Here is a 26,167-nt window from a genome sequence, read left to right on the forward strand (position 1 = left end):
CTGCGCAAATAGGCATGTCTCTGTACACAAAAAAATCATTTTTGAGAAAGTTACCCAAATGCATCTCAGAAGTGTGCAACTTGTTCCCTGAGTTAGAAAACGTCGAGAAACGGTCGTTTCTGCTAGCGCTGTGCTTCTACACATGTATTTGCTGAACGGTGAAAGCGCACAGTAATGCACTTTTCTCCCAGCAAATACACTGTTTCTAAGGAAATGGGAACACACTGAGGAGACACTTGTGGGAGCTACTGTGACTGAAACTGAGCTTCCCTACGCACAGGGAAGCAAGAGGAATGCTGATTTCATCAAGCCCAGTTACATACTCAGAATCTGTACTACTGCGCAAATAGGCATGTCTCTGTAGGCAAAAAACTCATTTCTGACAAAGTTGCCCAAATGCATCTCAGAAGTGTGCAACTTGTTCCCTGAGTTAGAAAACGTCGAGAAACGGTCGTTTCTGCTAGCGCTGTGCTTCTACACATGTATTTGCTGAACGGTGAAAGCGCACAGTAATGCACTTTTCTCCCAGCAAATACACTGTTTCTAAGGAAATGGGAACACAGTGAGGAGACACTTGTGGGAGCTACTGTGACTAAAACTGAGCTTCCCTACGCACAGGGAAGCGAGAGAAGTGCTGATTTCATCAAGCCCAGTTACATACTCAGAATCTGTACTACTGCGCAAATAGGCATGTCTCTTTAGGCAAAAAACTCATTTCTGACAAAGTTGCCCAAATGCATCTCAGAAGTGTGCAACTTGTTCTCTGAGTTAGAAAACGTCGAGAAACGTCCGTTTCTGCTAGCGCTGTGCATCTACACATGTATTTGCTGAACGGTGAAAGCACACAGTAATGCACTTTTCTCCCAGCAAATACACTGTTTCTAAGGAAATGGGAACACACTGAGGAGACACTTGTGGGAGCTATGGTGACTAATACTGAGCTTCCCTACGCACAGAGAAGCAAGAGAAATGCTGATTTCGTCAAGCCCAGTTACGTACTCAGAAACTGTACTACTGCGCAAATAGGCATGTCTCTGTAGGCAAAAAACTCATTTCAGACAAAGTTGCCCAAATGCATCTCAGAAGTGTGCAACTTGTTCCCTGAGTTAGAAAACGTCAAGAAACGGTAATTTCTGCTAGCGCTGTGCTTCTACACATGTACTTGCTGAAGGGTGAAAGCGCACAGTAATGCACTTTTCTCCCAGCAAATACACTGTTTCTAAGGAAATGAGAACACACTGAAGAGACACTTGTGGGAGCTACTGTGACTAAAACTGAGCTTCCCTACGCACAGGGAAGCAAGAGAAATGCTGATTTCATCAAGCCCAGTTACATACTCAGAATCTGTACTACTGCGCAAATAGGCATGTCTCTTTAGGCAAAAAACTCATTTCTGACAAAGTTGCCCAAATGCATCTCAGAAGTGTGCAACTTGTTCCCTGAGTTAGAAAACGTCGAGAAACGGTCGTTTCTGCTAGTGCTGTGCTTCTACATATGTATTTGCTGAACGGTGAAAGCGCACAGTAATGCACTTTTCTCCCAGCAAATACACTGTTTCCAAGGAAATGGGAACACACTGAGGAGACACTTGTGGGAGCTACTGTGACTAAAACTGAGCTTCCCTACGCACAGGGAAGCAAGAGAAATGCTGATTTCATCAAGCCCAATTACATACTCAGAATCTGTACTACTGCGCAAATAGGCATGTCTCTGTAGGCAAAAAACTCATTTCTGACAAAGTTGCCCAAATGCATCTCAGAAGTGTGCAACTTGTTCCCTGAGTTAGAAAACGTCGAGAAACGGTCGTTTCTGCTAGCGCTGTGCTTCTACACATGTATTTGCTGAACGGTGAAAGCGCAGAGTAATGCACTTTTCTCCCAGCAAGAACACTGTTTCTAAAGAAATGGGAACACACTGAGGAGACACTTGTGGGAGCTACTGTGACTAAAACTGAACTTCTCTACGCACAGGGAAGCAAGAGAAATGCTGATTTCATCAAGCCCAGTTACATACTCAGAATCTGTACTACTGCGCAAATAGGCATGTCTCTGTAGGCAAAAAACTCATTTTTGAGAAAGTTACCCAAATGCATCTCAGAAGTGTGCAACTTGTTCCCTGAGTTAGAAAACGTCGAGAAACGTTCGTTTCTGCTAGCGCTGTGCTTCTACACATGTATTTGCTGAACGGTGAAAGCACACAGTAATGCACTTTTCTCCCAGCAAATACACTGTTTCTAAGGAAATGGGAACACACTGAGGAGACACTTGTGGGAGCTACTGTGACTAAAACTGAGCTTCCCTACGCACAGGGAAGCAAGAGAAATGCTGATTTCATCAAGCCCAGTTACATACTAAGAATCTGTACTACTGCGCAAATAGGCATGTCTCCCTAGGCAAAAAACTCATTTCTGACAAAGTTGCCCAAATGCATCTCAGAAGTGTGCCACTTGTTCCCTGAGTTAGAAAACGTCGAGAAACGTTCATTTCTGCTAGCGCTGTGCTTCTACACATGTATTTGCTGAACGGTGAAAGCGCACAGTAGTGCACTTTTCTCCCAGCAAACACACTGTTTCTAAGGAAATGGGAACACACTGATGAGACACTTGTGGGAGCTACTGTGACTAAAACTGAGCTTCCCTACGCACCGGGAAGCAAGAGAAATGCTGATTTCATCAAGCCCAGTTACATACTCATAATCTGTACTACTGCGCAAATAGGCATGTCTCTTTAGGCAAAAAACTCATTTCTGACAAAGTTGCCCAAATGCATCTCAGAAGTGTGCAAATTGTTCCCTGATTTAGAAAACGTCGAGAAATGGTCGATTCTGCTAGCGCTGTGCTTCTACACATGTATTTGCTGAACGGTGAAAGCCCACAGTAACACACTTTTATCCCAGCAAATACACTGTTTCTAAGGAAATGGGAACACACTAAGGAGACACTTGTGCGAGCTACTGTGACTAAAACTGAGCTTCCTTACGCACAGGGAAGCAAGAAAATGCTGATTTCATCAAGCCCAGTTACATACTCAGAATCTGTACTACTGCGCAAATAGGCATGTCTCTTTAGGCAAAAAACTCATTTCTGACAAAGTTGCCCAAATGCATCTCAGAAGTGTGCCACTTGTTCCCTGAGTTAGAAAACGTCGAGAAACGGTCGTTTCTGCTAGCGCTGTGCTTCTACATATGGACTTGCTGAACGGTGAAAGCGCACAGTAATGCACTTTTCTCCCAGCAAATACACTGTTTCTAAGGAAATGGGAACACACTGAGGAGACACTTGTGGGAGCTACTGTGACTAAAACTGAGCTTCCCTACGCACAGGGAAGCAAGAGAAATGCTGATTTCATCAAGCCCAGTTACATACTCAGAATCTGTACTACTGCGCAAATAGGCATGTCTTTGTAGTCAAAAAACTCATTTCAGACAATGTTGCCCATATGCATCTCAGAAGTGTGCAACTTGTTCCCTGAGTTAGAGAACGTCGAGAAACGTTCGTTTCTGCTAGCGATGTGCTTCTACACATGTATTTGCTGAACGGTGAAAGCGCACAGTAATGCACTTTTCTCCCAGCAAATACACTGTTTCTAAGGAAATGGGAACACACTGAGGAGACACTTGTGGGAGCTACTGTGACTGAAACTGAGCTTCCCTACGCACAGGGAAGCAAGAGAAATGCTGATTTCATCAAGCCCAGTTACATACTCAGAATCTGTACTACTGCGCAAATAGGCATGTCTCTTTAGGCAAAAAACTCATTTCTGACAAAGTTGCCCAAATGCATCTCAGAAGTGTGCAACTTGTTCCTTGAGTTAGAAAACGTCGAGAAACGGTCATATCTGCTAACGCTGTGCTTCTACACATATATTTGCTGAACGGTGAAAGCGCACAGTATTGCACTTTTCTCCCAGCAAATACACTGTTTCTAAGGAAATGGGAACACACTGAGGAGACACTTGTGGGAGCTACTGTGACTAAAACTGAGCTTCCCTACGCACAGGGAAGCAAGATAAATGCTGATTTCATCAAGCCCAGTTACATACTCAGAATCTGTACTACTGCGCAAATAGGCATGTCTCTTTAGGCAAAAAACTCATTTCTGACAAAGTTTCCCAAATGCATCTCAGAAGTGTGCAACTTGTTCCCTGAGTTAGAAAACGTCGAGAAACGGTCTTTTCTGCTAGCGCTGTGCTTCTACACATGTATTTGCTGAACGGTGAAAGCGCACAGTAATGCACTTTTCTCCCAGCAAATACACTGTTTCTATGGAAATGGGAACACACTGAGGAGACACTTGTGGGAGCTACTGTGACTAAAACTGAGCTTCCCTACGCACAGGGAAGCAAGAGAAATGCTGATTTCATCAAGCCCAGTTACATACTCAGAATCTGTACTACTGCGCAAATAGGCATGTCTCTGTAGGCAAAAAATCATTTCTGACAAAGTTTCCCAAATGCATCTCAGAAGTGTGCAACTTGTTCCCTGAGTTAGAAAACGTCGAGAAACGGTCGTTTCTGCTAGCGCTGTGCTTCTACACATGTATTTGCTGAACGGTGAAAGCGCACAGTAATGCACTTTTCTCCCAGCAAATACACTGTTTCAAAGGAAATGGGAACACACTGAGGAGACACTTGTGGGAGCTACTGTGACTAAAACTGAGCTTCCCTACGCACAGGGAAGCAAGAGAAATGCTGATTTCATCAAGCCCAGTTACCTACTCAGAATCTGTACTACTGCGCAAATAGGCATGTCTCTGTAGGCAAAAAACTCATTTCTGACAAAGTTGCCCAAATGCATCTCAGAAGTGTGCAACTTGTTCCCTGAGTTAGAAAACGTCGAGAAACGGTCTTTTCTGCTAGCGCTGTGCTTCTACACATGTATTTGCTGAACGGTGAAAGCGCAGAGTAATGCACTTTTCTCCCAGCAAATACACTGTTTCTAAGGAAATGGGAACACACTGAGGAGACACTTGTGGGAGCTACTGTGACTAAAACTGAGCTTCCGTACGCACAGGGAAGCAAGAGAAATGCTGATTTCATAAAGCCCAGTTACATACTCAGAATCTGTACTACTGCGCAAATAGGCATGTCTCTTTAGGCAAAAAACTCATTTCTGACAAAGTTGCCCAAATGCATCTCAGAAGTGTGCCACTTGTTCCCTGAGTTAGAAAACGTCGAGAAACAGTCGTTTCTGCTAGCGCTGTGCTTCTACACATGTATTTGCTGAACGGTGAAAGCACATAGTAATGCACTTTTCTCCCAGCAAATACACAGTTTCTAAGGAAATGGGAACACACTGAGGAGACACTTGTAGGAGCTACTGTGACTAAAACTGAGCTTCCCTACACAGAGGGAATCAAGAGAAATGCTGATTTCATCAAGCCCAGTTACATACTCAGAATCTGTACTACTGGGCAAATAGGCATGTCTCTGTAGGCAAAAAACTCATTTCTGACAAAGTTGCCCAAATGCATCTCAGAAGTGTGCAACTTGTTCCCTGAGTTTGAAAACGTCGAGAAACGATCTTTTCTGCTAGCGCTGTGCTTCTACACATGTATTTGCTGAACGGTGAAAGCGCACAGTAATGCACTTTTCTCCCAACAAATACACTGTTTCTAAGGAAATGGGAACACACTGAGGAGACACTTGTGGGAGCTACTGTGACTAAAACTGAGCTTCCCTATGCACAGGGAAGCAAGAGAAATGCTGATTTCATCAAGCCCAGTTACATACTCAGAATCTGTACTACTGCGCAAATAGGCATGTCTCTTTAGGCAAAAAACTCATTTCTGACAAAGTTGCCCAAATGCATCTCAGAAGTGTGCAACTTGTTCCCTGAGTTAGAAAACGTCGAGAAACGGTTGTTTCTGCTAGCGCTGTGCTTCTACACATGTATTTGCTGAACGGTGAAAGCACACAGTAATGCACTTTTCTCCCAGCAAATACACTGTTTCTAAGGAAATGGGAACACACTGAGGAGACACTTGTGGGAGCTACAGTGACTAAAACGGAGCTTCCCTACGCACAGGGAAGCAAGAGAAATGCTGATTTCATCAAGCCCAGTTACATACTCAGAATCTGTATAACTGCGCAAATAGGCATGTCTCTGTAGGCAAAAAACTCATTTCTGACAAAGTTGCCCAAATGCATCTCAGAAGTGTGCAACTTGTTCCCTGAGTTAGAAAACGTCGAGAAACGGTCTTTTCTGCTAGCGCTGTGCTTCTACACATGTATTTGCTGAACGGTGAAAGCGCACAGTAATGCACTTTTCTCCCATCAAATACACTGTTTCTAAGGAAATGGGAACCCACTGAGGAGACACTTGTGGGAGCTACTGTGACTAAAACTGAGCTTCCCTACGCACAGGGAAGCAAGATAAATGCTGATTTCATCAAGCCCAGTTACATACTCAGAATCTGTACTACTGCGCAAATAGGCATGTCTCTTTAGGCAAAAAACTCATTTCTGACAAAGTTTCCCAAATGCATCTCAGAAGTGTGCAACTTGTTCCCTGAGTTAGAAAACGTCGAGAAACGGTCTTTTCTGCTAGCGCTGTGCTTCTACACATGTATTTGCTGAACGGTGAAAGCGCACAGTAATGCACTTTTCTCCCAGCAAATACACTGTTTCTAAGGAAATGGGAACACACTGAGGAGACACTTGTGGGAGCTACTGTGACTAAAACTGAGCTTCCCTACGCACAGGGAAGCAAGAGAAATGCTGATTTCATCAAGCCCAGTTATATACTCAGAATCTGTACTACTGCGCAAAAAAGCATGTCTCTTTAGGGAAAAAACTCATTTCTGACAAAGTTGCCCAAATGCATCTCAGAAGTGTGCAACTTGTTCCCTGAGTTAGATAACGTCGAGAAACGTTCGTTTCTGCTAGCGCTGTGCTTCTACACATGTATTTGCTGAACGGTGAAAGCGCACAGTAATGCACTTTTCTCCCAGCAAAAACACTGTTTCTAAGGAAATGGGAACACACTGAGGAGACACTTGTGGGAGCTACTGTGACTAAAACTGAGCTTCCCTACGCACAGGGAAGCAAGAGAAATGCTGATTTCATCAAGCCCAGTTACATACTCAGAATCTGTACTACTGTGCAAATAGGCATGTATCTGTAGGCAAAAAACTCATTTCTGACAAAGTTGCCCAAATGCATCTCAGAAGTGTGCAACTTGTTCCCTGAGTTAGAAAACGTCGAGAAACGGTCGTTTCTGCTAGCGCTGTGCTTCTACACATGTATTTGCTGAACGGTGAAAGCGCACAGTAATGCACTTTTCTCCCAGCAAATACACTGTTTCTAAGGAAATGGGAACACACTGAGGAGACACTTGTGGGAGCTACTGTGACTAAAACTGAGCTTCCCTACGCACAGGGAAGCAAGAGAAATGCTGATTTCATCAAGCCCAGTTACATACTCAGAATCTGTACTACTGCGCAAATAGGCATGTCTCTGTAGGCAAAAAACTCATTTCTGACAAAGTTGCCCAAATGCATCTCAGAAGTGTGCAACTTGTTCCCTGAGTTAGAAAACGTCGAGAAACGGTCGTTTCTGCTAGCGCTGTGCTTCTACACATGTATTTGCTGAACGGTGAAAGCGCAGAGTAATGCACTTTTCTCCCAGCAAATACACTGTTTCTAAGGAAATGGGAACACACTGAGGAGACACTTGTGGGAGCTACTGTGACTAAAACTGAGCTTGCCTACGCACAGGGAAGCAAGAGAAATGCTGATTTCATCAAGCCCAGTTACATACTCAGAATCTGTACTACTGCGCAAATAGGCATGTCTCTTTAGGCAAAAAACTCATTTCTGACAAAGTTGCCCAAATGCATCTCAGAAGTGTGCAACTTGTTCCCTGAGTTAGAAAACGTCGAGAAACGGTCGTTTCTGCTAGCGCTGTGCTTCTACACATGTATTTGCTGAACGGTGAAAGCACACAGTAATGCACTTTTCTCCCAGCAAATACACTGTTTCTAAGGAAATGGGAACACACTGAGGAGACACTTGTGGGAGCTACAGTGACTAAAACGGAGCTTCCCTACGCACAGGGAAGCAAGAGAAATGCTGATTTCATCAAGCCCAGTTACATACTCAGAATCTGTATAACTGCGCAAATAGGCATGTCTCTGTAGGCAAAAAACTCATTTCTGACAAAGTTGCCCAAATGCATCTCAGAAGTGTGCAACTTGTTCCCTGAGTTAGAAAACGTCGAGAAACGGTCGTTTCTGCTAGCGCCGTGCTTCTACACATGTATTTGCTGAACGGTGAAAGCACACAGTAATGCACTTTTCTCCCAGCAAATACACTGTTTCTAAGGAAATGGGAACACACTGAGGAGACACTTGTGGGAGCTACTGTGACTAAAACTGAGCTTCCCTACGCACAGGGAAGCAATCGAAATGCTGATTTCATCAAGCCCAGTTACATACTCAGAATCTGTACTACTGCGCAAATAGGCATGTCTCTTTAGGCAAAAAACTCATTTCTGACAAAGTTGCGCAAATGCATCTCAGAATTGTGCAACTTGTTCTCTAAGTTAGAAAACGTCGAGAAACGTTCGGTTCTGCTAGCGCTGTGCTTCTACACATGTATTTGCTGAACGGTGAAAGCGCACAGTAATGCACTTTTCTCCCAGCAAATACACTGTTTCTAAGGAAATGGGAACACACTGAGGAGACACTTGTGGGAGCTACTGTGACTAAAACTGAGCTTCCCTACGCACAGGGAAGCAAGAGAAATGCTGATTTCATCAACCCCAGTTACATACTCAGAATCTGTACTACTGCGCAAATAGGCATGTCTCTGTAGGCAAAAAACTCATTTCTGACAAAGTTGCCCAAATGCATCTCAGAAGTGTGCAACTTGTTCCCTGAGTTAGAAAACGTCGAGAAACGGTCGTTTCTGCTAGCGCCGTGCTTCTACACATGTATTTGCTGAACGGTGAAAGCACACAGTAATGCACTTTTCTCCCAGCAAATACACTGTTTCTAAGGAAATGGGAACACACTGAGGAGACACTTGTGGGAGCTACTGTGGCTAAAACTGAGCTTCCCTACGCACAGGGAAGCAAGAGAAATGCTGATTTCATCAAGCCCAGTTACATACTCAGAATCTGTACTACTGCGCAAATAGGCATGTCTCTTTAGGCAAAAAACTCATTTCTGACAAAGTTTCCCAAATGCATGTCAGAAGTGTGCAACTTCTTCCCTGAGTTAGAAAACGTCGAGAAACGTTCGTTTCTGCTAGCGCTGTGCTTCTACACATGTATTTGCTGAACGGTGAAAGCGCACAGTAATGCACTTTTCTCCCAGCAAATACACTGTTTCTAAGGAAATGGGAACACACTGAGGAGACACTTGTGGGAGCTACTGTGACTAAAACTGAGCTTCCCTACGCACAGGGAAGCAAGAGAAATGCTGATTTCATCAAGCCCAGTTACATACTAACAATCTGTACTACTGCGCAAATAGGCATGTCTCTTTAGGCAAAAAACTCATTTCTGACAAAGTTGCCCAAATGCATCTCAGAAGTGTGCAACTTGTTCCCTGAGTTAGAAAACATCGAGAAACGTTCGTTTCTGCTAGCGCTGTGCTTATACACATGTATTTGCTGAATGGTGAAAGTGCACAGTAATGCACTTTTCTCCCAGCAAATACACTGTTTCTAAGGAAATGGGAACACACTGAGGAGACACTTTTGGGAGCTAATGTGACTAAAACTGAGCTTCCCTACGCACAGGGAAGCAAGAGAAATGCTGATTTCATCAAGCCCAGTCACATACTCAGAATCTGTACTACTGCGCAAATAGGCATGTCTCTGTAGGCAAAAAACTCATTTCTGACAAAGTTGCCGAAATGCATCTCAGAAGTGTGCCACTTCTTCCTTGAGTTAGAAAACGTCGAGAAACGGTCGTTTCAGCTAGCGCTGTGCTTCTACACATGTATTTGCTGAACGGTGAAAGCGCACAGTAATGCACTTTTCTCCCAGCAAATACACTGTTTCTAAGGAAATGGGAACACACTGAGGAGACACTTGTGGGAGCTACTGTGACTAAAACTGAGCTTCCCTACGCACAGGGAAGCAAGAGAAATGCTGATTTCATCAAGCCCAGCTATATACTCAGAATTTGTACTACTGCGCAAATAGGCATGTCTCTGTAGGCAAAAAACTGATTTTTGAGAAAGTTACCCAAATGCATCTCAGAAGTGTGCAACTTGTTCCCTGAGTTAGAAAACGTCGAGAAACGTTCGTTACTGCTAGCGCTGTGCTTCTACACATGTATTTGCTGAACGGTGAAAGCGCACAGTAATGCACTTTTCTCCCAGCAAATACACTGTTTCTAAGGAAATGGGAACACACTGAGGAGACACTTGTGGGAGCTACTGTGACTAAAACTGAGCTTCTCTACGCACAGGGAAGCAATAGAAATGCTGATTTCATCAAGCCCAGTTACATACTCAGAATCTGTACTACTGCGCAAATAGGCATGTCTCTGTAGGCAAAAAACTCATTTCTGACAAAGTTGCCCAAATGCATCTCAGAAGTGTGCAACTTGTTCCCTGAGTTAGAAAACGTCGAGAAACGGTCGTTTCTGCTAGCGCTGTGCTTCTACACATGTATTTGCTGAACGGTGAAAGCGCACAGTAATGCACTTTTCTCCCAGCAAATACACTGTTTCTAAGGAAATGGGAACACACTGAGGAGACACTTGTGGGAGCTACTGTGACTAAAACTGAGCTTCCCTACGCACAGGGAAGCAAGAGAAATGCTGATTTCATCAAGCCCAGTTACATACTCAGAATCTGTACTACTGCGCAAATAGGCATGTCTCTGTAGGCAAAAAACTCATTTCTGACAAAGTTGCCCAAATGCATCTCAGAAGTGTGCAACTTGTTCCCTGAGTTAGAAAACGTCGAGAAACGGTCGTTTCTGCTAGCGCTGTGCCTCTACACATGTATTTGCTGAACGGTGAAAGCGCACAGTAATGCACTTTTCTCCCAGCAAATACACTGTTTCTAAGGAAATGGGAACACACTGAGGAGACACTTGTGGGAGCTACTGTGACTAAAACTGAGCTTCCCTACGCACAGGGAAGCAAGAGAAATGCTGATTTCATCAAGCCCAGTTACATGCTCAGAATCTGTACTACTGCGCAAATAGGCATGTCTCTGTACGCAAAAAACTCATTTCTGACCAAGTTGCCCAAAGGCATCTCAGAAGTGTGCAATTGTTCCCTGAGTTAGAAAACGTTGAGAAACGTTCGTTTCTGCTAGCGCTGTGCTTCTACACATGTATTTGCTGAACGGTGAAAGCCCACAGTAACACACTTTTCTCCCAGCAAATACACTGTTTCTAAGGAAACGGGACCACACTGAGGAGACACCTGTGGGAGCTACTGGGACAAAACTGAGCTTCCCTACGCACATGAAAGCAAGAGAAATGCTGATTTCATCAAGCCCAGTTACATACTCAGAATCTGTACTACTGCGCAAATAGGCATGTCTCTGTAGGCAAAAAACTCATTTCTGACAAAGTTGCCCAAATGCATCTCAGAAGTGTGCAACTTGTTCCCTGAGTTAGAAAACGTCGAGAAACGGTCGTTTCTGCTAGCGCTGTGCTTCTACACATGTATTTGCTGAATGGTGAAAGCGCACAGTAATGCACTTTTCTCCCAGCAAATACACTGTTTCTAAGGAAATGGGAACACACTGAGGAGACACTTGTGGGAGCTACTGTGACTAAAACTGAGCTTCCCTACGCACAGGGAAGCAAGAGAAATGCTGATTTCATCAAGCCCAGTTACATGCTCAGAATCTGTACTACTGCGCAAATAGGCATGTCTCTGTATGCAAAAAACTCATTTCTGACAAAGTTGCCCAAATGCATCTCAGAAATGTGCAATTGTTCCCTGAGTTAGAAAACGTTGAGAAACGTTCGTTTCTGCTAGCGCTGTGCTTCTACACATGTATTTGCTGAACGGTGAAAGCGCACAGTAATGCACTTTTCTCCCAGCAAATACACTGTTTCTAAGGAAATGGGAACACACTGAGGAGACACTTGTGGGAGCTACAGTGACTAAAACTGAGCTTCCCTACGCACAGGGAAGCAAGAGAAATGCTGATTTCATCAAGCCCAGTTACATACTCAGAATCTGTACTACTGCGCAAATAGGCATGTCTCTGTAGGCAAAAAACTCATTTCTGACAAAGTTGCCCAAATGCATCTCAGAAGTGTGCAACTTGTTCCCTGAGTTAGAAAACGTCGAGAAACGGTCATTTCAGCTAGCACTGTGCTTCTACACATGTATTTACTGAACGGTGAAAGCGCACAGTAATGCATTTTTCTCCCAGCAAATACACTACTTCTAAGGAAATGGGAACACACTGAGGAGACACTTGTGGGAGCTACTGTGACTAAAACTGAGCTTCCCTACTCACAGGGAAGCAAGAGAAATGCTGATGTCATCAAGCCCAGTTACATACTCAGAATCTGTACTACTGCGCAAATAGGCATGTCTCTTTAGGCAAAAAACTCATTTCTGACAAAGTTGCCCAAATGCATCTCAGAAGTTTGCCACTTGTTCCCTGAGTTAGAAAACGTCTAGAAACGGTCGTTTCAGCTAGCGCTGTGCTTCTACACATGTATTTGCTGAACGGTGAAAGCGCACAGTGATGCACTTTTCTCCCAGCAAATACACTGTTTCTAAGGAAATGGGAACACACTGAGGAGACTCTTGTGGGAGCTGCAGTGACTAAAACTGAGCTTCCCTATGCACAGGGAAGCAAGAGAAATGCTGAATTCATCAAGCCCTGTTACATACTCAGAATCTGTACTACTGCGCAAATAGGCATGTCTCTGTAGGCAAAAAACTCATTTTTTTGAGAAAGTTACCGAAATGCATCTCAGAAGTGTGCAACTTGTTCCCTGAGTTAGAAAACGTCGAGAAACGTTCGTTTCTGCTAGCGCTGTGCTTCTACACATGTATTTGCTGAACGGTGAAAGCGCACAGTAATGCACTTTTCTCCCAGCAAATACACTGTTTCTAAGGAAATGGGAACACACTGAGGAGACACTTGTGGGAGCTACTGTGACTAAAACTGAGCTTCCCTACGCACAGGGAAGCAAGAGAAATGCTGATTTCATCAAGCCCAGTTACATGCTCAGAATCTGTACTACTGCGCAAATAGGCATGTCTCTGTACGCAAAAAACTCATTTCTGACAAAGTTGCCCAAATGCATCTCAGAAGTGTGCAATTGTTCCCTGAGTTAGAAAACGTCGAGAAACGTTCGTTTCTGCTAGCGCTGTGCTTCTACACATGTATTTGCTGAACGGTGAAAGCGCACAGTAATGCACTTTTCTCCCAGCAAATACACTGTTTCTAAGGAAACGGGAACACACTGAGGAGACACCTGTGGGAGCTACTGGGACAAAACTGAGCTTCCCTACGCACAGGGAAGCAAGAGAAATGCTGATTTCATCAAGCCCAGTTACATACTCAGAATCTGTACTACTGCGCAAATAGGCATGTCTCTGTAGGCAAAAAACTCATTTCTGACAAAGTTGCCCAAATGCATCTCAGAAGTGTGCAACTTCTTCCCTGAGTTAGAAAACGTCGAGAAACGGTCGTTTCTGCTAGCGCTGTGCTTCTACACATGTATTTGCTGAATGGTGAAAGCGCACAGTAATGCACTTTTCTCCCAGCAAATACACTGTTTCTAAGGAAATGGGAACACACTGAGGAGACACTTGTGGGAGCTACTGTGACTAAAACTGAGCTTCCCTACGCACAGGGAAGCATGAGAAATGCTGATTTCATCAAGCCCAGTTACATGCTCAGAATCTGTACTACAGGGCAAATAGGCATGTCTCTGTATGCAAAAAACTCATTTCTGACAAAGTTGCCCAAATGCATCTCAGAAGTGTGCAATTGTTCCCTGAGTTAGAAAACGTCGAGAAACGTTCGTTTCTGCTAGCGCTGTGCTTCTACACATGTATTTGCTGAACGGTGAAAGCGCACAGTAATGCACTTTTCTCCCAGCAAATACACTGTTTCTAAGGAAACGGGAACACACTGAGGAGACACCTGTGGGAGCTACTGTGACTAAAACTGAGCTTCCCTACGCACAGGGAAGCAAGAGAAATGCTGATTTCATCAAGCCCAGTTACATACTCAGAATCTGTACTACTGCCCAAATAGGCATGTCTCTAGGCAAAAAACTCATTTCTGACAAAGTTGCCCAAATGCATCTCAGAAGTGTGCAACTTGTCCCCTGAGTTAGAAAACGTCGAGAAACGTTCGTTTCTGCTAGCGCTGTGCTTCTACACATGTATTTGCTGAACGGTGAAAGCGCACATTGATGCACTTTTCTCCCAGCAAATACACTGTTTCTAAGGAACTGGGAACACACTGAGGAGACACTTGTGGGAGCTACTGTGACTAAAACTGAGCTTCCCTACGCACAGGGAAGCAAGAGAAATGCTGAATTCATCAAGCCCTGTTACATACTCAGAATCTGTACTACTGCGCAAATAGGCATGTCTCTGTAGGCAAAAAACTCATTTTTTGAGAAAGTTACCGAAATGCATCTCAGAAGTGTGCAACTTGTTCCCTGAGTTAGAAAACGTCGAGAAACGTTTTTTTCCTCTAGCGCTGTGCTTCTACACATGTATTGGCTGAACGGTGAAAGCACACAGTAATGCACTTTTCTCCCAGCAAATACACTGTTTCTAAGGAACTGGGAACACACTGAGGAGACACCTGTGGGAGCTACTGGGACAAAACTGAGCTTCCCTACGCACAGGGAAGCAAGAGAAATGCTGAATTCATCAAGCCCAGTTACATGCTCAGAATCTGTACTACTGCGCAAATAGGCATGTCTCTGTACGCAAAAAACTCATTTCTGACAAAGTTGCCCAAATGCATCTCAGAAGTGTCCAATTGTTCCCTGAGTTAGAAAACGTCGAGAAACGGTCGTTTCAGCTAGAGCTGTGCTTCTACACATGTATTTACTGAACGGTGAAAGCGCACAGTAATGCATTTTTCTCCCAGCAAATACACTACTTCTAAGGAAATGGGAAAACACTGAGGAGACACTTGTGGGAGCTACTGTGACTAAAACTGAGCTTCCCTACGCACAGGGAAGCAAGAGAAATGCTGAATTCATCAAGCCCTGTTACATACTCAGAATCTGTACTACTGCGCAAATAGGCATGTCTCTGTAGGCAAAAAACTCATTTTTGAGAAAGTTACCGAAATGCATCTCAGAAGTGTGCAACTTGTTCCCTGAGTTAGAAAACGTCGAGAAACGTTCGTTTCTGCTAGCGCTGTGCTTCTACACATGTATTTGCTGAACGGTGAAAGCGCACAGTAATGCACATTTCTCCCAGCAAATACACTGTTTCTAAGGAAACGGGAACACACTGAGGAGACACCTATGGGAGCTACTGGGACAAAACTGAGCTTCCCTACGCACAGGGAAGCAAGAGAAATGCTGATTTCATCAAGCCCAGTTACATACTCAGAATCTGTACTACTGCGCAAATAGGCATGTCTCTGTAGGCAAAAAACTCATTTCTGACAAAGTTGCCCAAATGCATCTCAGAAGTGTGCAACTTGTTCCCTGAGTTAGAAAACGTCGAGAAACGTTCGTTTCTGCTAGCGCTGTGCTTCTACCCATGTATTTGCTGAACGGTGAAAGCGCACAGTAATGCACTTTCCTCCCAGCAAATACACTGTTTCTAAGGAAATGGGAACACACTGAGGACACACTTGTGGGAGCTACAGTGACTAAAACTGAGCTTCCCTACGCACAGGGAAGCAAGAGAAATGCTGATTTCATCAAGCCCAGTTACATACTCAGAATCTGTACTACTGCGCAAATAGGCATGTCTCTGTAGGCAAAAAACTCATTTCTGACAAAGTTGCCCAAATGCATTTCAGAAGTGTGCCACTTGTTCCCTGAGTTAGAAAACGTCGAGAAACGGTCGTTTCAGCTAGCGCTGTGCTTCTACACATGTATTTGCTGAACGGTGAAAGCGCATAGTAATGCACTTTTCTCCCAGCAAATACACTGTTTCTAAGGAACTGGGAAGACACTGAGGAGACATTTGTGGGAGCTACTGTGACTAAAACTGAGCTTCCCTACGCACAGGGAAGCAAGAGAAATGCTGATTTCATCAAGCCCAGTTACATACTCAGAATCTGTACTACTGAGCAAATAGGCATGTCTCTGTAGGCAAAAAACTCATTTCTGACAAAGTTGCCCAAATGCATCTCAGAAGTGTGCAATTGTTCCCTGAGTTAGAAAAAGTCGAGAAACGATCGTTTCTGCTAGCGCTGTGATTCTACACATGTATTTGCTGAACGGTGAAAGCGCACAGTAATGCACTTTTCTCCCAGCAAATACACTGTTTCTAAGGAAACGGGAACACACTGAGGAGACACCTGTGGGAGCTACTGGGACAAAACTGAGCTTCCCTACGCACAGGGAAGCAAGAGAAATGCTGATTTCATCAAGCCCAGTTACATACTCAGAATCTGTACTACTGCGCAAATAGGCATGTCTCTGTAGGCAAAAAACTCATTTCTGACAAAGTTGCCCAAATGCATCTCAGAAGTGTGCAACTTGTTCCCTGAGTTAGAAAACGTCGAGAAACGTTCGTTTCTGCTAGCGCTGTGCTTCTACCCATGTATTTGCTGAACGGTGAAAGCGCACAGTAATGCACTTTCCTCCCAGCAAATACACTGTTTCTAAGGAAATGGGAACACACTGAGGAGACACTTGTGGGAGCTACAGTGACTAAAACTGAGCTTCCCTACGCACAGGGAAGCAAGAGAAATGCTGATTTCATCAAGCCCAGTTACATACTCACAATCTGTACTACTGCGCAAATAGGCATGTCTCTGTAGGCAAAAAACTCATTTCTGACAAAGTTGCCCAAATGCATTTCAGAAGTGTGCCACTTGTTCCCTGAGTTAGAAAACGTCGAGAAACGGTCGTTTCAGCTAGCGCTGTGCTTCTACACATGTATTTGCTGAACGGTGAAAGCGCATAGTAATGCACTTTTCTCCCAGCAAATACACTGTTTCTAAGGAACTGGGAACACACTGAGGAGACATTTGTGGGAGCTACTGTGACTAAAACTGAGCTTCCCTACGCACAGGGAAGCAAGAGAAATGCTGATTTCATCAAGCCCAGTTACATACTCAGAATCTGTACTTCTGCGCCAATAGGCATTTCTCTGTAGGCAAAAAACTCATTTTTGAGTAAGTTACCCAAATGCATCTCAGAAGTGTGCAACTTGTTCCCTGAGTTAGAAAACGTCGAGAAACGTTCGTTTCTGCTAGCGCTGTGCTTCTACACATGTATTTGCTGAACGGTGAAAGCGCACAGTAATGCACTTTTCTCCCAGCAAATACACTGTTTCTAAGGAAATGGGAACACACTGAGGAGACACTTGTGGGAGCTACTGTGACTAAAACTGAGCTTCCCTACGCACAGGGAAGCAAGAGAAATGCTGATTTCATCAAGCCCAGTTACATACTCAGAATCTGTACTACTGAGCAAATAGGCATGTCTCTGTAGGCAAAAAACTCATTTCTGACAAAGTTGCCCAAATGCATCTCAGAAGTGTGCCACTTGTTCCCTGAGTTAGAAAACGTCGAGAAACGTTCGTTTCTGCTAGCGCTGTGCTTCTACACATGTATTTGCTGAACGGTGACAGCACACAGTAATGCACTTTTCTCCCAGCAAATACACTGTTTCTAAGGAACTGGGAACACACTGAGGAGACACTTGTGGGAGCTACTGTGACTAAAACTGAGCTTCCCTACGCACAGGGAAGCAAGAGAAATGCTGATTTCATCAAGCCCAGTTACATACTCAGAATCTGTACTACTGCGCAAATAGGCATGTCTCTGTAGGCAAAAAACTCATTTCTCACAAAGTTGCCCAAATGCATCTCAGAAGTGTGCCACTTGTTCCCTGAGTTAGAAAACGTCGAGAAACGTTCGTTTCTGCTAGCGCTGTGCTTCTACACATGTATTTGCTGAACGGTGAAAGCGCACAGTAATGCACTTTCCTCCCAGCAAATACACTGTTTCTAAGGAAATGGGAACACACTGAGGAGACACTTGTGGGAGCTACAGTGACTAAAACTGAGCTTCCCTACGCACAGGGAAGCAAGAGAAATGCTGATTTCATCAAGCCCAGTTACATACTCAGAATCTGTACTACTGCGCAAATAGGCATTTCTCTGTAGGCAAAAAACTCATTTCTGACAAAGTTGCCTAAATGCATCTCAGAAGTGTGCAACTTGTTCCCTGAGTTAGAAAACGTCGAGAAACGGTCGTTTCTGCTAGCGCTGTGCTTCTACACATGTATTTGCTGAACGGTGAAAGCGCACAGTAATGCACTTTTCTCCCAGCAAATACACTGTTTCTAAGGAAATGGGAACACACTGAGGAGACACTTGTGGGAGCTACTGGGACTAAAACTGAGCTTCCCTACGCACAGGGAAGCAAGAGAAATGCTGATTTCATCAAGCCCAGTTACATACTCACAATCTGTACTACTGCGCAAATAGGCATGTCTCTGTAGGCAAAAAACTCATTTCTGACAATGTTGCCCAAATGCATTTCAGAAGTGTGCCACTTGTTCCCTGAGTTAGAAAACGTCGAGAAACGGTCGTTTCAGCTAGCGCTGTGCTTCTACACATGTATTTGCTGAACGGTGAAAGCGCATAGTAATGCACTTTTCTCCCAGCAAATACACTGTTTCTAAGGAAATGGGAACACACTGAGGAGACACTTGTGGGAGCTACTGTGACTAAAACTGAGCTTCCCTATGCACAGGGAAGCAAGAGAAATGCTGATTTCATCAAGCCCAGTTACATACTCAGAATCTGTACTACTGCGCAAATAGGCATGTCTCTATAGGCAAAAAACTCATTTCTGACAATGTTGCCCAAATGCATCTCAGAAGTGTGCCACTTGTTCCCTGAGTTAGAAAACGTCAAGCAACGGTCCTTTCAGCTAGCGCTGTGCGTCTAGACATGTATTTGCTGAACGGTGAATGCGCACCGTGATGCACTTTTCTCCCAGCAAATACACTGTTTCTAAGGAACTGGGAACACACTGAGGAGACACTTGTGGGAGCTACTGTGACTAAAACTGAGCTTCCCTACGCACAGGGAAGCAAGAGAAATGCTGATTTCATCAAGCCCAGTTACATACTCAGAATCTGTACTAGTGCCCAAATAGGCATGTCTCTTTAGGCAAAAAACTCATTTCTGACATAGTTGCCCAAATGCATCTCAGAAGTGTGCCACTTGTTCCCTGAGTTAGAAAACGTCGAGAAACGGTCGTTTCAGCTAGCGCTGTGCTTCGACACATGTATTTACTGAACGGTGAAAGTGCACAGTGATGCACTTTTCTCCCAGCAAATACACTGTTTCTAAGGAACTGGGAACACACTGAGGAGACACTTGTGGGAGCTACTGTGATTAAAACTGAGCTTCCCTACGCACAGGGAAGCAAGAGAAATGCTGATTTCATCAAGCCCAGTTACATACTCAGAATCTGTACTACTGCGCAAATAGGCATGTCTCTGTAGGCAAAAAACTCATTTCTGACAAACTTGCCCAAATGCATCTCAGAAGTGTGCAACCTGTTCCCTGAGTTAGAAACCGTCGAGAAACGTTCGTTTCTGCTAGCGCTGTGCTTCTACACATGTATTTGCTGAACGGTGAAAGCGCACAGTAATGCACTTTTCTCCCAGCAAATACACTGTTTCTATGGAAATGGGAACACCCTGAGGAGACACTTGTGAGAGCTACTGTGACTAAAACTGAGCTTCCCTACGCACAGGGAAGCAAGAGAATGCTGATTTCATCAAGCCCAGTTACCAGCTCAGAATCTGTACTACTGCGCAAATAGGCATGTCTCTGTAGGCAAAAAACTCATTTCTGACAAAGTTGCCCAAATGCATCTCAGAAGTGTGCAACTTGTTCCCTGAGTTAGAAAACGTCGAGAAACGGTCGTTTCTGCTAGCGCTGTGCTTCTACACATGTATTTGCTGAACGGTGAAAGCGCACAGTAATGCACTTTTCTCCCAGCAAATACACTGTTTCTAAGGAAATGGGAACACACTGAGGAGACAATTGTGGGAGCTACTGTGAGTAAAACTTAGCTTCCCTACGCACAGGGAAGCAAGAGAAATGCTGATTTCATCAAGCCCAGTTACCTACTCAGAATCTGTTCTACTGCGCAAATAGGCATGTCTCTGTAGGCAAAAAACTCATTTCTGACAAAGTTGCCTAAATGCATCTCAGAAGTGTGCAACTTGTTCCCTGAGTTAGAAAACGTCGAGAAACGGTCGTTTCTGCTAGCGCTGTGCTTCTACACATGTATTTGCTGAACGGTGAAAGCGCACAGTAATGCACTTTTCTCCCAGCAAATACACTGTTTCTAAGGAAATGGGAACACACTGAGGAGACACTTGTGGGAGCTACTGTGACTAAAACTGAGCTTCCCTACGCATAGGGAAGCAAGAGAAATGCTGATTTCATCAAGCCCAGTTACATACTCAGAATCTGTACTACTGCGCAAATAGGCATGTCTCTGTAGGCAAAAAACTCATTTCTGACAAAGTTGCCCAAATGCATCTCAGAAGTGTGCCACTTGTTCCCTGAGTTAGAAAACGTCGAGAAACGGTCGTTTCTGCTAGCGCTGTGCTTCTACACATGTATTTGCTGAACGGTGAAAGCGCAAAGTAATGCACTTTTCTCCCAGCAAATACACTGTTTCTAAGGAACTGGGAACACACTGAGGAGACACTTGTGGGAGCTACTGTGACTAAAACTGAGCTTCCCTACGCACAGGGAAGCAAGAGAAATGCTGATTTCATCAAGCCCAGTTACCTACTAAGAATCTGTACTACTGCGCAAATAGGCATGTCTCTGTAGGCAAAAATCTCATTTCTGACAAAGTTGCCCAAATGCATCTCAGAAGTGTGCAACTTGTTCCCTGAGTTAGAAAACGTCGAGAAACGGTCGTTTCTGTTAGCGCTGTGCTTCTACACATGTATTTGCTGAACGGTGAAAGCGCACAGTAATGCACTTTTCTCCCAGCAAATACACTGTTTCTAAGGAACTGGGAACACACTGAGGAGACACTTGTGGGAGCTACTGTGACTAAAACTGAGCTTCCCTACGCACAGGGAAGCAAGAGAAATGCTGATTTCATCAAGCCCAGTTACCTACTCAGAATCTGTACTACTGCGCAAATAGGCATGTCTCTGTAGGCAAAAAACTCATTTCTGACAAAGTTGCCCAAATGCATCTCAGAAGTGTGCAACTTGTTCCCTGAGTTAGAAAACGTCGAGAAACGGTCGTTTCTGCTAGCGCTGTGCTTCTACACATGTATTTGCTGAACGGTGAAAGCGCACAGTAATGCACTTTTCTCCCAGCAAATACACTGTTTCTAAGGAAATGGGAACACACTGAGGAGACACTTGTGGGAGCTACTGTGACTAAAACTGAGCTTCCCTACGCACAGGGAAGCAAGAGAAATGCTGATTTCATCAAGCCCAGTTACATACTCAGAATCTGTACTACTGAGCAAATAGGCATGTCTCTGTAGGCAAAAAACTCATTTCTGACAAAGTTGCCCAAATGCATCTCAGAAGTGTGCCACTTGTTCCCTGAGTTAGAAAACGTCGAGAAACGTTCGTTTCTGCTAGCGCTGTGCTTCTACACATGTATTTGCTGAACGGTGACAGCACACAGTAATGCACTTTTCTCCCAGCAAATACACTGTTTCAGAGGAACTGGGAACACACTGAGGAGACACTTGTGGGAGCTACAGTGACTAAAACTGAGCTTCCCTACGCACAGGGAAGCAAGAGAAATGCTGATTTCATCAAGCCCAGTTACATACTCAGAATCTGTACTACTGCGCAAATAGGCATTTCTCTGTAGGCAAAAAACTCATTTCTGACAAAGTTGCCTAAATGCATCTCAGAAGTGTGCAACTTGTTCCCTGAGTTAGAAAACGTCGAGAAACGGTCGTTTTTGCTAGCGCTGTGCTTCTACACATGTATTTGCTGAACGGTGAAAGCGCACAGTAATGCACTTTTCTCCCAGCAAATACACTGTTTCTAAGGAAATGGGAACACACTGAGGAGACACTTGTGGGAGCTACTGGGACTAAAACTGAGCTTCCCTACGCACAGGGAAGCAAGAGAAATGCTGATTTCATCAAGCCCAGTTACATACTCACAATCTGTACTACTGCGCAAATAGGCATGTCTCTGTAGGCAAAAAACTCATTTCTGACAATGTTGCCCAAATGCACTTCAGAAGTGTGCCACTTGTTCCCTGAGTTAGAAAACGTCGAGAAACGGTCGTTTCAGCTAGCGCTGTGCTTCTACACATGTATTTGCTGAACGGTGAAAGCGCATAGTAATGCACTTTTCTCCCAGCAAATACACTGTTTCTAAGGAAATGGGAACACACTGAGGAGACACTTGTGGGAGCTACTGTGACTAAAACTGAGCTTCCCTACGCACAGGGAAGCAAGAGAAATGCTGATTTCATCAAGCCCAGTTACATACTCAGAATCTGTACTACTGCGCAAATAGGCATGTCTCTATAGGCAAAAAACTCATTTCTGACAATGTTGCCCAAATGCATCTCAGAAGTGTGCCACTTGTTCCCTGAGTTAGAAAACGTCAAGCAACGGTCCTTTCAGCTAGCGCTGTGCGTCTACACATGTATTTGCTGAACGGTGAATGCGCACCGTGATGCACTTTTCTCCCAGCAAATACACTGTTTCTAAGGAACTGGGAACACACTGAGGAGACACTTGTGGGAGCTACTGTGACTAAAACTGAGCTTCCCTACGCGCAGGGAAGCAAGAGAAATGCTGATTTCATCAAGCCCAGTTACATACTCAGAATCTGTACTAGTGCCCAAATAGGCATGTCTCTTTAGGCAAAAAACTCATTTCTGACATAGTTGCCCAAATGCATCTCAGAAGTGTGCCACTTGTTCCCTGAGTTAGAAAACGTCGAGAAACGGTCGTTTCAGCTAGCGCTGTGCTTCGACACATGTATTTACTGAACGGTGAAAGTGCACAGTGATGCACTTTTCTCCCAGCAAATACACTGTTTCTAAGGAACTGGGAACACACTGAGGAGACACTTGTGGGAGCTACTGTGATTAAAACTGAGCTTCCCTACGCACAGGGAAGCAAGAGAAATGCTGATTTCATCAAGCCCAGTTACATACTCAGAATCTGTACTACTGCGCAAATAGGCATGTCTCTGTAGGCAAAAAACTCATTTCTGACAAACTTGCCCAAATGCATCTCAGAAGTGTGCAACCTGTTCCCTGAGTTAGAAACCGTCGAGAAACGTTCGTTTCTGCTAGCGCTGTGCTTCTACACATGTATTTGCTGAACGGTGAAAGCGCACAGTAATGCACTTTTCTCCCAGCAAATACACTGTTTCTATGGAAATGGGAACACCCTGAGGAGACACTTGTGAGAGCTACTGTGACTAAAACTGAGCTTCCCTACGCACAGGGAAGGAAGAGAATGCTGATTTCATCAAGCCCAGTTACCAGCTCAGAATCTGTACTACTGCGCAAATAGGCATGTCTCTGTAGGCAAAAAACTCATTTCTGACAAAGTTGCCCAAATGCATCTCAGAAGTGTGCAACTTGTTCCCTGAGTTAGAAAACGTCGAGAAACGGTCGTTTCTGCTAGCGCTGTGCTTCTACACATGTATTTGCTGAACGGTGAAAGCGCACAGTAATGCACTTTTCTCCCAGCAAATACACTGTTTCTAAGGAAATGGGAACACACTGAGGAGACAATTGTGGGAGCTACTGTGACTAAAACTTATCTTCCCTACGCACAGGGAAGCAAGAGAAATGCTGATTTCATCAAGCCCAGTTACCTACTCAGAATCTGTTCTACTGCGCAAATAGGCATGTCTCTGTAGGCAAAAAACTCATTTCTGACAAAGTTGCCTAAATGCATCTCAGAAGTGTGCAACTTGTTCCCTGAGTTAGAAAACGTCGAGAAACGGTCGTTTCTGCTAGCGCTGTGCTTCTACACATGTATTTGCTGAACGGTGAAAGCGCACAGTAATGCACTTTTCTCCCAGCAAATACACTGTTTCTAAGGAAATGGGAACACACTGAGGAGACACTTGTGGGAGCTACTGTGACTAAAACTGAGCTTCCCTACGCATAGGGAAGCAAGAGAAATGCTGATTTCATCAAGCCCAGTTACATACTCAGAATCTGTACTACTGCGCAAATAGGCATGTCTCTGTAGGCAAAAAACTCATTTCTGACAAAGTTGCCCAAATGCATCTCAGAAGTGTGCCACTTGTTCCCTGAGTTAGAAAACGTCGAGAAACGGTCGTTTCTGCTAGCGCTGTGCTTCTACACATGTATTTGCTGAACGGTGAAAGCGCAAAGTAATGCACTTTTCTCCCAGCAAATACACTGTTTCTAAGGAAATGGGAACACACTGAGGAGACACTTGTGGGAGCTACTGTGACTAAAACTGAGCTTCCCTACGCACAGGGAAGCAAGAGAAATGCTGATTTCATCAAGCCCAGTTACCTACTAAGAATCTGTACTACTGCGCAAATAGGCATGTCTCTGTAGGCAAAAATCTCATTTCTGACAAAGTTGCCCAAATGCATCTCAGAAGTGTGCAACTTGTTCCCTGAGTTAGAAAACGTCGAGAAACGGTCGTTTCTGTTAGCGCTGTGCTTCTACACATGTATTTGCTGAACGGTGAAAGCGCACAGTAATGCACTTTTCTCCCAGCAAATACACTGTTTCTAAGGAACTGGGAACACACTGAGGAGACACTTGTGGGAGCTACTGTGACTAAAACTGAGCTTCCCTACGCACAGGGAAGCAAGAGAAATGCTGATTTCATCAAGCCCAGTTACCTACTCAGAATCTGTACTACTGCGCAAATAGGCATGTCTCTGTAGGCAAAAAACTCATTTCTGACAAAGTTGCCCAAATGCATCTCAGAAGTGTGCAATTGTTCCCTGAGTTAGAAAACGTCGAGAAACGGTCGTTTCTGCTAGCGCTGTGCTTCTACACATGTATTTGCTGAACGGTGAAAGCGCACAGTAATGCACTTTTCTCCCAGCAAATACACTGTTTCTAAGGAAATGGGAACACACTGAGGAGACACTTGTGGGAGCTACTGTGACTAAAACTGAGCTTCCCTACGCACAGGGAAGCAAGAGAAATGCTGATTTCATCAAGCCCAGTTACATACTCAGAATCTGTACTACTGCGCAAATAGGCATGTCTCTGTAGGCAAAAAACTCATTTCTGACAAAGTTGCCCAAATGCATCTCAGAAGTGTGCAACTTGTTCCCTGAGTTAGAAAACGTCGAGAAACGTTCGTTTCTGCTAGCGCTGTGCTTCTACACATGTATTTGCTGAACGGTGAAAGCGCACAGTAATGCACTTTTCTCCCAGCAAATACACTGTTTCTAAGGAAATGGGAACACACTGAGGAGACACTTGTGGGAGCTACTGTGACTAAAACTGAGCTTCCCTACGCACAGGGAAGCAAGAGAAATGCTGATTTCATCAAGCCCAGTTACCTACTCAGAATCTGTACTACTGCGCAAATAGGCATGTCTCTGTAGGCAAAAAACTCATTTCTGACAAAGTTGCCCAAATGCATCTCAGAAGTGTGCAACTTGTTCCCTGAGTTAGAAAACGTCGAGAAACGGTCGTTTCTGCTAGCGCTGTGCTTCTACACATGTATTTGCTGAACGGTGAATGCGCACAGTAATGCACTTTTCTCCCAGCAAATACACTGTTTCTAAGGAAATGGGAACACACTGAGGAGACACTTGTGGGAGCTACTGTGACTAAAACTTAGCTTCCCTACACACAGGGAAGCCAGAGAAATACTGATTTCATCAAGCCCAGTTACCTACTCAGAATCTGTACTACTGCGCAAATAGGCATGTCTCTGTAGGCAAAAACCTCATTTCTGACAAAGTTGCCCAAATGCATCTCAGAAGTGTGCAACTTGTTCCCTGAGTTAGAAAACGTCGAGAAACGGTCGTTTCTGCTAGCGCTGTGCTTCTACACATGTATTTGCTGAA

The sequence above is a fragment of the Acomys minous genome, assembly GCF_964271855.1.
Source record: "Acomys minous genome assembly, contig: scaffold_23, whole genome shotgun sequence".
NCBI classification, from domain to species: Eukaryota; Metazoa; Chordata; class Mammalia; order Rodentia; family Muridae; genus Acomys; species Acomys minous.